Source organism: Oryctolagus cuniculus, chromosome 6, assembly GCF_964237555.1.
Source record: "Oryctolagus cuniculus chromosome 6, mOryCun1.1, whole genome shotgun sequence".
NCBI classification, from domain to species: Eukaryota; Metazoa; Chordata; class Mammalia; order Lagomorpha; family Leporidae; genus Oryctolagus; species Oryctolagus cuniculus.
The window spans coordinates 141,462,727-141,480,921 of NC_091437.1; the positions used below are offsets into that span (position 1 = coordinate 141,462,727).

The 18,195-nt window shown below is 37.0% G+C and overlaps 1 long non-coding RNA gene across 1 annotated transcript; it reads right to left on the reverse strand.

The window, feature by feature from the left end:
* Nucleotides 1-264: 264 nt before the first annotated feature.
* On the reverse strand, nt 265-6,320 carry LOC127490610 (uncharacterized). The gene is made up of 4 exons (XR_011389302.1): nt 6,081-6,320; nt 4,959-5,081; nt 1,095-1,301; nt 265-320 (listed from the first exon to the last, which is right to left on the reverse strand). It is a non-coding gene; the product is annotated as an uncharacterized lncRNA (long non-coding RNA).
* Between the last annotated feature and the right edge of the window lie 11,875 nt (nt 6,321-18,195).

Here is an 18,195-nt window from a genome sequence, read left to right on the forward strand (position 1 = left end):
TCAATATATATTTAGATTCTTGACATATTTAAAGGTAACACAGAAGAAGCTGGCTATCCAAAATAAAAAAAAAATGATTATTCTAAAATTTGAGTTCTCTTTTAAGTACATTCACTATAGCAATAAAATGAGCCGTTTCTGTTGTACTGCATTTTGTTGGAACCAAAGAATTCACTGGAGAAATAATTAAGCTGTACATGTTACAGAGAGCTAAGATGGTTATTTTGGAAAGAACATATGAACAAGTAAGTAAGAGCCAGATACCTTGTCCCATTGTTGTGTGACTTTGGGTCAGTCCTTAGACTCAATATAGTACAAGTCTGTAAATAAGAAGATAACAATAAGTTATTCTTAAATTCCTATGAGCTCTAAAAATATTTGTGACTCTAAAGAGAATAAGAAAATTTTGTGGATATATTATTGGACAGGATCTATATTAATTATCTCACTTCTGCATAACTGGTAAGATCCAGCAATGAGTTCTCAAGGTACATCCAAAAAAGACCTTTCATTGTCAAAACGCACAAAAAGGCCAAGTAGTTACATAGACTTTTAATAGTACCCTTAGTAAATAATATTTGATACTATCCACTGGGTATTTACTGTTATAATTACTTTTATGGAAAGTATTATTTAGTCCTTGATATCATATTTTGAGACCAGCTTATGTTCATTTTGTAGATAAACAGATGCAGTTACTGAGTCAGAAAGTTCCAAGAGATGAACTAGAATTTAGTTTCAAACTTTCAAAATCCAAAGTCCTAATATTTAAACATTACACAATTATAAGTACTCTCTCTGGATTGGTAAAGGCAGTATAGTAAAGTTTTATATGAAGCTTCAACATGTGCTTCAAGAAGCAGAACACACACAATTGCATTTAAATACTCCAGGTCTCTATGATGGAATTGAACATTATCCCTCTTCCTTTAATCTATGTGAAAATATTCATGAGACCATCTGAGAAAAATGAATAAGTTATGCTAGTTTGCTGAAAGTGCAAGTGTAACTCCTTGGAATTTAACAGTCCCAGCATCCAAAGGGTGTTGTATAAACTGCACTAAAAATTAGATGACTTGCATTCAAATCCTTACCTCACTCATTGTGGATGAGTCCTTAAGCAAACCAACTCACAGCTCTCAGTGTCAGTTGTCTGACCATGGAGAAGACTTCTCTTTATTGTGAACTCAATGCAAATAGGTAAGATAGAAAGAAAGAGGGTTGTTCAGGTGGGAATTTTGTCAGGTGCCAGGTGATGTTTCATGAGTTACTCAAACATCTGCAAGTCTCCGACTCTGCACCTGAAAAATAGGGATGATAATAGGAACAACTTTACAGGGGTAAACTTTCTTGACGTTTCATTCTCTAACTCAGAATAATGAAAAATAAATCCCTGCAAGAGTCCTCGAATGCTGTGGTAGTGCTCTACCTAGAACGTAACCTATTCCTACATACTGCCTCCTAGACATGTGTGTTTGCTCAGTCAGTTGTCTCCAGCAATGGGAATGGATTTGTGCTGAGACAGTTTTTTCTGTTCTGACCTCTCTTTCCCTTCCTCTTGTTTTGTGCCTTGAAAGAATGTATTGTTTTAAAAATATCGCTGGCAAATTTCCTCCCAGTCCACATGGGCATCAACACCTCCTCGACCTTATTAATAGTAGTGTGGGCTCCAACAACTAATTAGTCTCAGAAAAATTAAGAACATTATACACTCCTTGACCTTATTAAAAATAACAGGGACTCCAATGACTAATTAGTCACAGCAAAATTAAGAAAATGACACATTATCTTAACTGGTAAATTAAAAAAATATTTCACAAATTCACATTTTGTTAAAATGTCTAACAATATGTGTATCTTACATAATTTATGGAACTTAAAAGAGAATGGCCCTTTCTGACATGCTAAATGGAATGAATGAATATGTGCATTGCTATTATATATACCTCATTCTTTTTTACCCAGATGTTGTCTATAAAAAGCCAGAAATGACTGGTAATTTAAATTGTAAAGCTATATTCACCATGAAAAACGAGTAGACCAGTGCATAGAATAGTTCCTATCCATCCTACTCTGAATTACCCTATTCCTTACTTTATATTAATAACTACTTGTTATGTTCTTTTGATTCCATCAAGTGAAAAAAGACTAGAATGAAGGACCCTTAAATAAAAATGGTAAGAAGGAAAATACAAAAGATATCTCAGGGCTGTCACTTGTATAAACCATGTAATTTTGTAATTTTATGCTCCAAATGAGGATGCATTGGAAACTGGAAATGGGCACTGTTAATAATTATACTAGGAAAATAGGAGTGAACCATGTCTCTTTTGGGCAAATCGAGATATACAGTTGATGTATCATCTATGTCAAATAAGTTCAAAGTCCAAAATATTTCCTAAGTGTTCAAAATACGTCCAAAACATGTTCTGCACCCCCTCAGCTCCCAGTCTCTACTGCTCCACCATTAAGTCCTATTCTTTTCCCTGGACGTGCTGCAACAGCCTCACAGCAGTCTCTCCTTCCATGCTCACCAGGCCCATGACTGTTCAGCCAATTTTCCACGCAGAAACCAAAAATAGAATTGTAAAGCAGTGGTTTGCAACTGGGAAAGTGCAGGGTCTTAGTCCACCTGAACGAGAATGGACTGGGTCTGATGAAAGGTAAGTGCGCTGCTCGCCCATTCCCCAGCCTCCCTTGATCCCGGAGACAATCAGACGCCATGGGGAGTCAAGCAAGAACTCGTTTATTATTGCACAGTGAGCCTCTTTTAAAGCAAAAAACCACAGAGCTCTAGGGAGGGGAAGAGAAGCCAGCCAATCGTTTTAAAGGTTACCCTATCATGCGCTCGGTTTCCGTAAGGTTCATGTGCTGTTCTCTTACTGATGCCTGTGCCCATTCAAGTTTTCTTGTAAACAACTCGGACTCCGCCCATCTAACTTCCTCTCGGTGCCATCTTTGCCACCCTCATGCCCTGCAGGAAAGATGTTTGCCCCTTGTTTCAGGACCTGCATCAATGTCTGGAGATGATTCGGTTTTCACAACTTGGGGACCACTAGTGTGTAGAAGCCAGGGCTGCTGTAAAATCTCCTACAGTGCCACATGATAGCCTCCGTACCAAAGAACCACTGAGCCAGAGCTGAAAACTTACAAAGTCTGAATCAGATCCCATCATGCCTTTTGTTGAGATTCTCTGATACAGGTCAAATAAAATCCAATCACCTGACACATCTGACTCTTTCTTATCACCTAAATTCTATTCTGTGACTCTCCTTGCTGTCTTCAAGATCCTTTCTCACATCTGCCTGGATCCTGACCAGGCCTCTCTTTGGAATTCTCTCCTCCTGGGATTTTTTATGACTGGCTTTACCTCTTCTTCAGGCCTCAGTTCAAGTGCAGAGTCACAGAAAAACCTCTCCAACTGCTGTAACTGCTAGCTGAAGGCACATGTTCTTCCCATGGGCCCTGAACAGCTTGTCAGACCCCATCCTCACTGTGCCTTTAGTTCTGTTCTCTTCAGAGCATTCTAATGACTGGAATTATCTCATTTATTTATTTACTTATGGGGCTTTCAAAAATCAATTAGTCCCTGTTAAAATCCCCCTTTTGGGGGGACAGTATTTTACCCTTGTATCCCCACATGATAGAAAGCAAAGGGACAAAACAGGCTTCTCTGGGCCTCTTTTATTTGAGTGCTATTCTCATTCTTGAGGGCTCTGTCCTGAGGACCTAATCGTCCTCCAAAGGCTGCATCATCCTCCAAAGGATTTCAAGGCAGGAATTTTGAAGGAATAGAGACATCCAAACTACAGCAGAGTTGTAGTTCCTACGGCAAACTTAATCTTTAACTCTCTCACAGTCTAAAAACTCTTTGAGGGATGTCTATAGCACTGCCTGGCTCATTTCGGTTGAGTTTATAATCACTGGGATTATTTCTTTGGTTTACTGATGAACAAATCAAACCATACAATTTAAGCTCTCAGAATCAAATAGTATGTGTATAACTAGAATTCGATTTCCATCCAGTCAGAATATTGACTATTTTAGTGACAGTTAGATTTGGACATGTTATTTCACTTCTTGGGATCTTGTTTCATTCATCTTGGAGGTTCATGGTGGAAGTGGGCTAGGGAACTGTTGGTAGACTAGAAGAAATTTGTACTTCATTTTACCTTGAATATTTAAGAGTGTCAGTGCTCATATAGAAGATCTTTTACAGGTAGAAGGTATTTGACAAGTAGATAAATGCTTTTATTGTTGAATTCTACAGAAGACACTTAATATAGACTATGAGCATATGAAACACTCTTCTATATCCCGCAGTTCCCTTTACCCAACTTTTAAAAAGACTTATTCTTTCACATTTTAGGAATTCTCACTCCTATCCTAATAGCCAAAACAGGTAGGTCTGCTCTTTTTCCACAAGAAAATGCAGTTCCTTGATAGGTTAAGCTCCTTGGCTTTCAACCTCCTTGCTTATCCACTCAGGAAACTGGTTTACTGCCTCACAAAACAGCACACCCATGAGATTAGCACTTAATTATGACCGAGTCAGTAGCTGGGCTATAGACTCAGGTTCAGTTAATTCACTCAGAATATGTCTGGGCTTTGTTTGTTTCATTTGGATGGCAGTGACAAAATTTTGCAAATTATCTACTATGGATTTCACTTATTCTGAAAGAATATAAAACTCTTGACCAAGTATTTCGTTATGTCAGTGTACAATATTAAATAGAGTCTAATATAAAATCCCTCTACATTAAAGAATAAACAAAAATTGGCTACATACACTTAGACCCATATTTAAATTAATTAAAAATTTCTCTATTTTTATTAATAGGAAAATCACTGTTAAAATTCATGAAGATGGCTAGCTATCTATGACATAAAATACAGCAAATATTTTTGGTTCATCTCTTTTGATTGATTTTGCCAGCTGTTTCCAAAATGAAATGAACCTTTAAGGTGAAATATGAAAGGAATTCCTTTGTTGCATGCAGTAGCTAGCCTTCAACATCATCCCTTGGCCTTCATCTTCTGGTGTAGAACTCTTCACATCATGCTAGAGTTGGTCTGTCTGGCTAAAAAGATAGGAGGGAAGAAAGAGTGTCTCCATTAAGATGAGGTCATAAATGGCACTAAGGCTACCTGCTCTCTTACGCTTTTGCTCTCTTTCTTGGATCATCTGTTCTGGGAGAAGCCAGTTGCCCTACCTTAAAGAGAAGCCTCCATCCCACAACATTGGGGACCAAAATCTTTGGAAGAAAGTCCTTTAGTTCTAGTTCCACCTTCAGTTGATGACAATCCAGGGAAATATTGTAATTGCACTATCACAGGATTCATCCAAACTGCTTCTGAGTTTCTGATTGACAGAAACTGTGAGCTAGTAAGTATTTATTGTTTTTGGCCACCACATTTCTGGACAATCTGTTATTCAGTAGTAGAGAGCTTGTACTGCAGGGACTGAAGACATTTATTTTATCATTTATATATTCTACATCCTTTATTCAAGCTCCCCCAAAGAAATGAAAACTTCAGTGGGTGAGATAATGTTATAAAGATACATAAACTATATGACTATTTTTATTTTATGGATTGCTAGTTAAAAAATAAAAAAAGTTCAGTTTTTGAATTTTGTTTGCTTATGGAATTATTTGGAGACTTCATGGAAGATTTTTATTACCAAAATTTAAGAGACACACAGAGAAAATTAGGAAAAAGGAAATTAAAACAACTGGAGAAATTAGTCCCAATGCAAAGGCATATATTGTAATAAGGGCAATAAGAGAAGTAGTTTAAAAATCTTTTGTGGTTCTGTTTTTCTGTTTTGATTGAGTAAGCTTTTTTTTTTTTTTTTTTGACAAAGGAATCTTTTATAGAGCCTTAAATCCTGAGTCATAGCCTAAATGTTCCTTTAGGAATCTCAGAATAAAACCAAAGAGAAATTGGACAAAAAATGCTAATAAGAGAATTGAATGGGCTCCCACTTGAAATTTTATCAGAAAATATCTGGTAAAAAAAGATGACAGAAAATATCCTTACCTGTTTTTAATCTCAGGGAGAAGCTTTCAATACTTTACCTTTTAGCTTGACATTTGATATTTTGTTTTTTGGTAGATACTCTGTTACATTAGGACATTTCTTTTATTCTTCATTTGCTAAGAATATTTCTTCATGAATAGATGTGAGAATTCTAGGACCATTCTGAGACAGTCAAGTAGGAGAAGGGCTTCTCTCTGGCTTTCTCTGGCTATTGTCTGTCCTGTGAGGTAGATGCATTGACCATATTCCAACTTAAACCGTAGGAGGTTACTTCAAAGAGTCTGTAAACACAGAATGAAAAGATAAGCTGATTTTTTGGTGCGAAAATTTTTGAAATCCATGCATAGTTTCTTTATAATATGCATTGTTCATGAAATTTTCAAAGATCCCTCATATGTCACCCTCCTTTAATCCCCCTACATTTGCATTTTGGAATCAAACACTGAGCATTATAAATGTATGAAATGACAATGTAAGCATTGTAAATTATAGACTGGCACAAAACATTGTGATTGTTTTAGTATTATGGTATAAAAAGCAAATTAATATTAACTGTAAATGACAAGAATAAAATACATGTTGAATATAGTTGCAGTAACTTAATTTTCCTCTGTGTAGACCACCATAAAACTTTTGCTTATTCACATAGTGTTTCTTAAATATGTAAACATTACCTATATTGAAAAGTCAGCGAATTTCACACAAAATATTCATTTTGGAGTTCTTTTAAAACATTTGGTACATAGGACAAACAGTCACAAACGAAAACAATTGCCTGGAGCCACAGGCTACTCTATTGGAAAATTCTTCCAAATCTTACTGCATGCAAATGGGGAAAATTGTTAGAGGTTTCTCCAAATTATTTTAAATATTTTGTTTATATATTTGAAAGGCAGAGTTACAGAGTGAGGGAGAGACAGAGAAAGGTCCTCTACCCTTTGATTCATTTCCCAAATGGCTGTAATGGCTGGAGCTGGGTCCATCCAAAACCAGGAGCCAGGAACTTCTTCCAAGTCTCCCACATGGATGCAGGGGTCCAAACACTTGGGCCATCATCTATTGCTTTCTCAGGCTGTAAGCAGAGATCTGGATGGGAAGAGGAGTAGCAGGTACATGAACTGGCACTCATATAGGATTTCGCTGCTGCAAACAGCAGCTTAGCCAAAATTTAACAAAAGTGATAAAAATATTTGACATTGGCAATATCAAGTAATAGAGCTAAAAAATTCTTCTGAACTGTCAATAATAGGAAAAAATAATCATCTATGTTTTCAGAATGCTGTTTCTACTAAATATACTTCTAGTTGCTACACAAATATAAAATGATTGTTAAAGAGGTAGTTGTGTTAGTTCTTGACTATAATGAAGTACCCGAGGCAGAGTAAATTTATAAGGAAAAGAGGTGTATTTAGCTCTGAGGCATGGTGCTTCCATCAACTCCAGTCTGGTGAAGGCCCCATAGCAGATAGCTTCTCAATGGCAGCAGTGTGGGCAAGAGTGAGAGATCATATAACAAGACAGGAAAGCAAAGAGCAACTGGAGACTAACTGGGGTCCCAAAAACCTTGTTAATCCCTTGCAAGCATATCTTAGCACCTCCCACAGGGCTCTACTACTTAAAGGTTCAGCACCTGCTATTATCAACACACTGGGGACCAAGATTTCAACACATGCACCCTTGTGGGGTAAACGACATCTAAACCACAGCAGCAGTAAGAATATTTGAAGCCAAAAAATGTAGGAAAAAATATTTCAGAGATTCAGTAAGCAATTAATTAACAAAAATATTTTTTATTTCTCTGGATTTTATGATGTTTAGAATATTTGCCATACTGCCCAGTTTGCAATTTATTGTGACTTCTTTGCAAATTCTAAATACTCCGTTTTGAATCAGTATTTTTCTATAATGCTGCATTTTTTTTTCTTAGAGGGTCCCACAAACTGAGATATATCCCTATCAGTTATCAATTGAGATAGAGAAAATAAAATAGTCGCATGCCAGATAATCCAAAAGAATACAACTTATATAGCAAGGTATTACTTGATGCCTTAAGAAAACTATTTAAGGCACATTTTAGTGAAATTAGTCCTCACTATGCTCATTCTACAAAAGTCACATATGAAGTGGAAACATTCTCCTAAAGATCTTCTGTTTTCCCCATTGCCAGAATGTACTCTGCTGTACTTGGATGTGGAAGATGAACTTCGGCAAAGCATTTCAAAAGTTTTCTATGAACAATTTGGAATAAAAGGGTATTATTTATGACCAGCATATAGGTAAGTGAATTCACAATCATTATCACATCAACCCAATTTTTGAGGAAGATGCCCATGATTGTTGATTACAGTATAGATTTTCAACACGATGGATGAAGAAATGTCGGGCTTTTGGGATAGCCTGCTACATCTTGGCTTTCTGTGATCAGAACGCTTGTCAGCTGGAGTAACCGTTTTCATTCATACACGAAGTGAGAATCATGAAAATGTTTTTCTTTTGGGTAGCAGGATGATTTAGAACATGGAGCATGGGAGTCAGGAGAATGGGATTCCTGTCATCTTACCTGTTAGCTGTTTAACTTGGATAAGTGCTTAACCTGGGGCAGTCTGAACCTTCTTATCTCTAAAATATGAGCAATATCTCCTTCAGGAGGTTTTTTATGAGTAAATGAGAACCAAACACTAATTCAATACTTGACATATAGCAACCACTACTGACTTCAACCAAACTTCAATTAGTACAGTACTATCAAGAAGCAAAACTGAGGGGCTGAGGATGTGGTTTGGCCACCACCTGCAGTGCCAGCATCCCATGTGGGCATCAGTTCGAGTCCAGGCTGCTCCACTTCTGATCCAGCTCTCTATTGTGGGAAAGCAGTGGAGAATGGCCCAAGTCCTTGGGCCCCTGCATCCACGTGGGAGATCTGGAAGAAGCTCCTGGCTCCTGAATAGGTCCAGCTCTGGTGTGCGGAGTGAACTGGCAGATGACCTCTCTCTCTCTCTCTCTCTCTCTCTCTCTCTCTGCTTCTCTGTAACTTTGCCTTTCAAATAATAAATGATAAATCTTTTAAAAAACAAAGCAAAATTGATTCTCAGAATATGTCATTTATTTCAAGGTAAACATGGGACTGATTTTACTCCAAGATTAACTTTGAGAGCATTACTAAAGAAGCCATAAAAGGTGGAATAAAATTTTTAGTGTTTCCAATTTCATCCATTATGAATTCCTAGAACTCCTCAAAGTAGGAAAGAATGACAGAGGAAAAAGCCTCCTTGGAAGGCTGTGTTACCAGAAAACAGGCAGGAAAGAATGTACTCATCTGCCATTCAGCGTCTCACTCAGAATTTAGACAAAGGCCTCTGTTCAAAAAGAGAGACTGAGAGATACACACTCCTCCCAACTGCCCCAAAGCTCAGTCATTCGAGTTAGCTACAGCCAATATCAGTTTGGTTTTGATCACTGCCCAGATAAGCATCTCACTCATCACTACATCCATCATACAGGTCCACACTTCTGGCAGAATTGTTCTGTTGTGTATTTGGCACTGTGTGCTTCAGCTCAGTTTAGTGAAGCTTGTTTCTTTTGTTCAAAGGAGAGAAGCTGTTTACAAATAATCTGTATATAATTAGTTACCTGGTTTTCAAACCATCTTCTTTTTATTTCCTCTCTTTCTTGTGAAGCCATCTGGGAAAGCTGATTACTCCTAAGTCATTATAAGCTAATATGCAGTCTAGGTAGGCTGGGTTTTGAGTCTCTTTGTTAATGCTGGTTAAATACTTAAAACTAATTAGACCATTTTAATAGGAGTCATTTATTATATAATGCTTCTTAAGAGAAAACCTTATAGTTCGTGCTGATATATGCTACCAATTACATATTTATAAATCTTAGTTTTTGTGCTCAAGTTCTGTTATGCAGGTGTGCAAGAAAAAAGGTAATTCCCAGGTGAAGAAAATTACATCAATGCAAATAAGGTTGTCACTAATAACAAGAGAGTTAGACACGAAGCTTAAAGCACTAAATACTGAAATATTTTCCATGTATCTCGATGATTTCCACAGGTGAACACATAGATTCTTGCATTACTGATGGGTCAGATATGTAACTTAGACAAATGTAATTGTGCAAAGTTTTCACACCATCTCAAATTTTAAGTCAAAGAATCCATCGTTGCTCCACATTTGAAATGGTTAAACACAGCACACAACCCAGGGCCTACAAGAACTCATCTTGTTTCAGAGAGACTGCCAATTTCAAAATGAACTTCAAGTTTTATGTTCCTTTGAGATAAATATGAATTGAACATCTACTTAATATGGGATTTGTGTTATGAGAATGTATGCAGACTTTTTTTCTCTTCTGTAGCAGCAAATCCATACTTGTTTAATTTTTGTCTTTATTTTCAAGACTGTGGTGTTTAGGCTCATTACATGAAATGCAGATAAGGATCTTAAGTTCCTACTGGGAGCTGCAGTACATTCTGAGATCTAAATGAGAACTAAAATGGATTATGATTCCTTACTGATTCCAGTAAACACTCTCATACATACATTAAAAGCAATATTTTTAAAGACTTTTAAAAATGTAACTAACTTCCAGCTAACACACTGGAAATAAGACTTCCACCTAGCAGATTTAGGTTCGTTTTCTTGAATTTGCAAATAGTTGTGTGCAGAGGTGTCTTAAAACCTTATTAATGCATCTAATTAAAGTAATGACAGAACTTCCACAGCATCTAATGAAAGAAAACAAAGATTAAATTTAAGTTAATCAGCTTGGAAATGTAAACAAGCACATTCAATCATTAAATGATTCCATTTAATTTTACCAGGTTCTTAGAAGTGAGTCTAATAAACATCCCACCATATTTTCTTCATTTGCCCCAAACGTTTATTAGCACTATTAATCCATTATTAAAAATCCAGAGGGACATTTCATGCCTAGTATAAACCCATTCCAAGCTTTTGATGAATGGTGGCAGGTAGTTAGTTCAGATTTTTGACACAATAAATTCTAAAATGGCTCACGCATGTTTCAGAAGTAGGGACTTCTAAAATACTAAAACGAAAAAAGAAAACTGGTGCTAATTTGAAAGAACCTCTCAGATTTGCTGTCCTAAGATGTTAGTTTTTTGCTTTGAAAAGGGTGATGGTGTTTTTCATAGGGGAAGACAGCAGAACTAGTGTTCCTGGTAAACATGTCAGCAGGGGATGTTGGAATCTGTTTCTACACTCCAGATAGTCCTGAACAGAGGGAAACGTTTTTACATTTTGCAGAGTTTGGAGATGAAAGGACCAATTTCAAGGTTGATGAAAGAAGACATTGCTCAGCAGGTGTTGAACAGTCATGATGTAATAACATTCTTCCATACAGTTTTACCAGGAGCAAGAGTCAGAAGCCCAAATCATTTTTGACATCAGGAAAAGTCTACTTGATTCTTTGTACTCTTCTTCAAATAATCAATGGTTTCTTTGGTTGGTTGGTTGGTTGGTTTTGTTCTGTTGTTATGTGGGTTTGCATTTCTAATTGAACAGAAGTTAGCAATGTGCTATCTTAGCTATATGAACAGTGAATCACTGTGGAATCCTTACTATTTCTTTTACTGTGATGAAATAGGGATGCATTGCCTGTATAGACTCAGAGTTATCGGTTATTCTTCACATGCTACCTCTTAATTCACTCATGCTATTCAATAAACATATTAGCAAGCAAATGCTTAGAATTATTTCACCATTATGGCAACCAAGAATCATTTATAGGAAAAGTAAACCATCCTTAAATTCAGGGAGGCTGTCTACTATTATTTATTCATTTGCCCAATAGTTACTTTTTATTGTAGTAATAACATTTAACATAATCTATACCCTTTGAAACTTTTTAGGTATACAACATGGTGTTGTTAACTACAGACACAACACTGTATAACGCATCTTAGAATGTATTCATCCTGCATAACTGAAACCTCCCAGCCACTCTCCATTTCTCCCAACCCTCATCCCCTGGCAGCTACGTTCTGTTCTCTGCTTCTGTGAGTTTGACTATTTTAGATAAACTCATACACATGAAATCCTCCAGTATTTGTTCTTTTGTATCTGGCTTATCTCACTGAGCATAATGTCCTCAAGGTTTGTTCATAGGTTTGTGTATAGCAGGGTTTCTTTCTTTGTTATGACTGAATCATATTTCATTGCATGTATAGACTGCAAATTTTTAACCCATTTATCCACTGCTGAACATTTGTCTGTTTCCACATCTTGGCTATTTTGGACTACTGCTGCAAATGTCACTGGAGTGCTAGCATCTCTTCAAACTCCTGATTTCAAATCTGTTGGAAAAATACCCAGAAGAGCAGACACAGTTCAAGGGAATGAGGATACATTAGGTATCAGGGGATAAATTACCTGTGAAATTCCTTTAAAATGAGCTCATTTTACTAGTTACAATAGTTGAGATTATTCAAATGTCCATTCTCTATACAATAGTCAGAATTTTTTTTTAGAACACACAAAGGCAATCATACTACTATCTTACTTCATATACTACAAGCCGCATCAATTCTCAAGCTCCCCCCCCCCCAATTGTCATGAACTGGCCTCTGCTACTTCCCCAGCCCCTTTCTGCATCACGTACTTCTCCACCCTGGCATCCTTTCAGCTCCCTGAGTGCATCAATCCTTCCCAAGTCTGTTTTCTTTGAGCAGAACACTCACTTCTTTGTTTTTAGTAAACCTGTCCAAATATTTTGTCCTTCAGATCTCAGCTTAAATTCAAGTCCTACAGGAAAATCTTCCCTGAGTCTCAGACGAGGCTGAATGGCTCTGTTGCTCATCCTTACAGTGACCCATGATTTGCTTTAGTAGTCTTTGTCTCAATTTGAACCAAATATTGTATTTGTTTAAAGCTCATCTCCTCTGAAGGACAATTATGAGGGGTCACAGTACAGAGGCTATGTTTCCTTTATCCCCTACTATTTTTCAAGTGAGCAACACAGTACATAGTAACAGAACTCCAATTAAAAAAATTGTCCCATTATGGTCCAAATGAACCGTGTGGTGTCCCACAGATGAGTGGTTTTCAAACCTTTTTTAGCCATAGGGTCCCTTGCATTGACTGATTGTTGTGGAAACTAGGCTTAATCACTCACCAACCTTTACAGCTTTTAAGGGTTTGATGAACAACAGAGTTTTAAAATCACTTCTATTTAAAATCAGTCCATACAATGGAATATGACTCAGCAATGAAGAGACCATTAGCATATACTATATCATGAATGAACCTAAAAGATATTACTAAGTAAATAAAGTCAAACTTTTAGAGCCCAAATAGTATATGACTCCACTTATATGACGTTTCCAGAAAAATAACATCTATGGCTACAGAAAGTAGTTAATGGCTACCTGGGGATGGGAATGGGGATTACATGTACATGGGCATAAGGGATCTTTCAGGTGGAGATGAAAATATTCTAGAATAGATTTATGGTGATGGTTGTGCAATACTATCATGTTACTAGAAATTATACACTTGAAATGGATGGTTCTTATCTCATATAAATATATGTCCATAAAGTGATTTAAAAATCATTTTACTCATTGTTCGATTTCTTCTAGTTTGGCTTTTTTTCTTAAGATTTTTTATTTATTTATTTGACAGGTAGAGTTACAGAGAGTGAGAGGGAGAGAGAGAGAAAGGTCTTCCTTCCGTTGGTTCACCCCCCAAGAGGCCGCTACAGCCGGCGCTATGCTGATCTGAAGCCAGGAGCCAGGCGCTTCCTCCTGGTCTCCCATGCGGGTGCAGGGGCCCAAGCACCTGGGCCATCTTCCACTGACCTCCCAGGCCACAGCAGAGAGCTGGACTGGAAGAGGAGCAACCGGGAATAGAACCCAGCGCCCACATGGACATGGGATGCTGGCGCTGCAGGCGGAGGATTAGCCAAGTGAGTCACAGCGCCAGGCCCTCTAGTTTGGCTTTTAAAACACACCCTGCTTGTGTTGTCTCCTGATAATTTCATGGGGGCTCCTTTTGTCTAGGAACGGACAACCTGCAGTAAACATTTCTTGGTAAAAGCACTATAAATACATCTCACAGGTAATTAAGTACTGATTGGCTGGCTAATCCACAGTTATATCAACCAACTCAATGATACACTCCACCCCCCCAAACTCTATGGTAGGAAAATGTTATGGAAATGATGAACGAGGAAGGGGAACATTCTGCCTCTGTGGATAAAATGGAAGAAACTTTGAAGAAACAAATGGAACACATCACACTTTCAGGCAATTACAGACTCTTGGCTGAAATTCAGGTTCAGGCTTATCTTGTGGGGAGGAATTTTTAAACACTTCAAAGTCCAACCCAGTGTTATAGCTGTCACCTTAATCTACCCCAAAAACATCCATTTCAGAAAGTTAAAGTTTCAGAGTATACTGCTGAAGAATTCTGTAATTAGAGTAAAATATAACTGTGAATGCCTACAGGGATTTTTTTCTTTTGATACTATGGGTAAACTAACGTCAAAGAAAAATAACTGAAGAAGCCATACATTAAGGCATAATGGTTCATTCCTGAGCAAGGGTAAAGTAAGCCCCAAAATAAAAATATAAGGATATTTACTTTATCAAGTTACATACATTATCTGTGTCAATGAGGAGCATTAGAATGAACTTCTAGAAAGAAGAAAGAACATAGTAGGGTAGACTACACTCCAGGGATTCAGGAACTAGAGGTTTTAACAAGAAATAAAACAGATATAAGATGTCATTCTATTTTTAGAGTTATTTTCTGTAGGATGGATTGTGATATTTTTGCTGTTCTTTTCTGGATCTGAAAAATATTTTAAAGGAGAAAATGAATATGTGTCATCAAATGTTTGGTAGTAGAATATTACCTGTAGTACAACACTCATGTTTAGCAGCAAAACTTTTATATGTTTCAATTGGCAAAAAAATAAAATATATATGTGGCTTATTATTTTAATTTTTACTAATATTCTATCTACCCATTATTTATATTTACAAAATACAGCAATATTTTAAAACTTTCTCCTGCATATTATAATAAGTGTAAATTGTGCTGCATCTTCTCCTGCATAGGGAAAAATACAAGAGTCACAAGAGTTCTGGACCCAAGAGCTGGTCACAAGCGCCTTATCTGAGTAAGTCCCATGAAATGTTCTGATTAGCATTTGAAACACAGAAGCTGAGTGTTCAGCTGAATTACTCATCCATTTCTTCTGGTGTACAAGACAGAAGTAGAAATATGTGATATGAAAATGTTGTCACATTTCTTCAAGAATTTGCAGTGGCAAAATTAGACACAGATCTTTGTTTTACAGTGTGGTCAAGTTTCCCCACAATTTCTGTGCTTGAGGATCTATAAATTATGACCACAGCCTAGTCTAATTCACAGTGAAACTAGAGAATAAAATCTCCTCTGGCTTTACACTAATGGACCTTCATCACTTTTATGTGCTGTACTGTATGTTTAGGTGTTATAGAATGTAGACTTTTCATATTAGCTGAAAGTGGGGCATGTGATTCTTCTTTATTTCCCTCTGTTTTTCATGTACATAAAGTTGTGAGGGAGATGTCCTGGCCAAGAAATATTTTCTGTTTCAGAAGTGTCTTTTGGTGTTTTAGTAAATCACTATCAATTTTGTAAATTTTTAAAAGTCTTCAGCCTTGCTTTCTTTAATTTCTTATTTATGGAATGAGAGAATGGTCTTTATTACCTTTTCTAGTTTAACAGTGAGCAGTGAGTCCTACCTGTGAAAGCTCATAACCACAGAGTATAAGTCCTGTCCATATTGCACTTGCTAATGATTCACACATAATCATGTATGCAAATAGAATATGCATGATGGAGCCAGGCATGAATACAAATAATAAAGCATCAATGCATACCAAACCTTGATAGCATAGATTCTACTGAAAAGTATAATCATACTTATTGGCATTATACATTTTCAAAGATGTCCTTTTGTTGTTATTGTTGTTTACTCCAAGTTCTTATTTGTGATTTGCTGTATGTATGTGCTTGTACAACCAGGTGGTATAATAGATGAGGATATACATGCAGCGGTATTAAAATATTGAAGAATAAGTTCTTTGCTAAAGATACATAGAAGAGATATCTGAGATTCACTGATGTGTGTTTCTGTGTGTGTATGTAATGAATACCTAGCACTTTTGCATGGCTGATGCCCATCCCTACCTTGTTTAGGTATTAGCTCCTATTCCAATTTTGCTCTTGATTCCATGCCCCCTGTTTCCAGCTTTGGACAGCAGATTCAAGACATCCTGGCAGAACAGTTTATTTCTCTGGCCACACTGACTTCTGAGAAAATGGGTTTTCAATGAGCCAGACCAATGCAACTTGATTCTCAGGTTCTCCTGGAAGCATTACGGTGGCAGGAAGTTCTCATCTTAACAGAATTCATGAGATAGGGTAAGCTGGAGGAAGTACCCTGCAGCTGCTGATGGCTGTCTAGCTCCCATAAAGTAAAAATATGAAGAGAAGGAGTTGACAAAGTGAAAAGCAGAGACAGGAGACTGAGATGATAGAAATATAGATATGGATAGATGATTAGATAGATAGATAAGTAGAAGAGCTCTGAAGATAATATTTCAGCCTCCTAACTTAACCATTTCTGAAAGTATCTACCAGACTTTAGTTCTACGAGCCAATATATTCCTCTTCATTACGTAGCCAGTTCATGTTCAACTCAGCTTCATGATAAAAATGGAGCTTGTTTTCCAGAGATCACCTCTACTTGCCTGTTCCTCTTTCTGCGCAACTTTCAGATTTAACTCAGGCATTACGCTGTCTGAGAAGGCTTTTTGGAACATGCTTAAATTTGAGGTAGGTGAATATCTTTCGCATTATTTGGCACTCATCATATTATATTGCTATTGACTGTTAATATTTGTTCTTCTCCTACTATGTTTTGAACTCTCTGAAGTCAGGAACCTTCTTTCCCTACTCCTGTATTCTTGGAACCTATCAGAAGCAGTTTGCTACCACTTGATAACTGATCAAATATAAAGCAGTTAATCTGCAGCCTTTTAAATTTCAGACAAGGATAATGCGTCCCGATAATTTTCATGTTTCTAGGTCCATATATTTTTAATGTAAGCTTATTGTTTATTTTAATTTATTCTCCTTTACATTTGTCAACCAGTGGTCTATCTTACCAAATTTCACTTTATTCTTTCATTCATTTGACAATATTTTAAATTTTTCCTGTGATCTAAGAACTCCACTGGGCATGAAAAATAACAGTATTGAACAAAAGAAGCTCCTTGTTCTCAAAAACTCTACAATCCAGTGTTACAAAAATAATAAGAACCATTTCATCAATGTGATTTGTGCAGCAACTGCCAAAATGAGTATGGTATGGCGGGACATAGGAGGAACACCCAACTTGGTTTTAAGAGGTCAACAGAGGTCAATGGAGGAAATGACTAAGCTAAATGTTCAGCTATGAGTACATATTCATCTGCTCAGGGAGGATTGGGGAGTGTCCCAGGCAGTTTTGCAAATGACATAATGATGAAAACTGAGAAACAGTGAGGTAAAACCCTTTCCTGATCACCAGGAAATTTCTCTTCGATAAACAGAAGGGTAGATTAACAAAAAAAATTCCTTCCTTCCTTTTTTCTTCCTTCCTTCCTTCTTCTCTCCCTCCCTGCCTTCCTCCCTTCCTTTTTCTAAAAAAAATTTTTTTTTATTTATTTTGAAAGTCAGAGTTACAGAGAGAGGGGGAGAAACAGAGAGATCTTCCAACCACTGGCTCACTCCCCATGTGCCCACAAGAACCAGGGCTGGGTCAGGCCTAATTAGTGAGGCTGGTTCTCAATCCAGATCTTCCATGTGAGTAGCAGGGACCTGAGACTTATCAATGTTGTCTCCCAAGGTGTATGTCAGCAGGAAGCTTGAATTGGATGTGGAGCCCAGGATTCAAACCCAGGCACTCCAATATGGGCCTTGGGTATCCCAAGTGTCAACTGCTGCACTAAATGCCCTAAAATCTTCCAGGAGAGATTTTAAGTAATGATTTCTCATTGCTCATGGGACCTATTCCCCTTCTTTCCAATTCTTTTCTAATAAAATTTCTGCCATCATAATTAGATTCTTTAATGTATTTTTTATCATATTG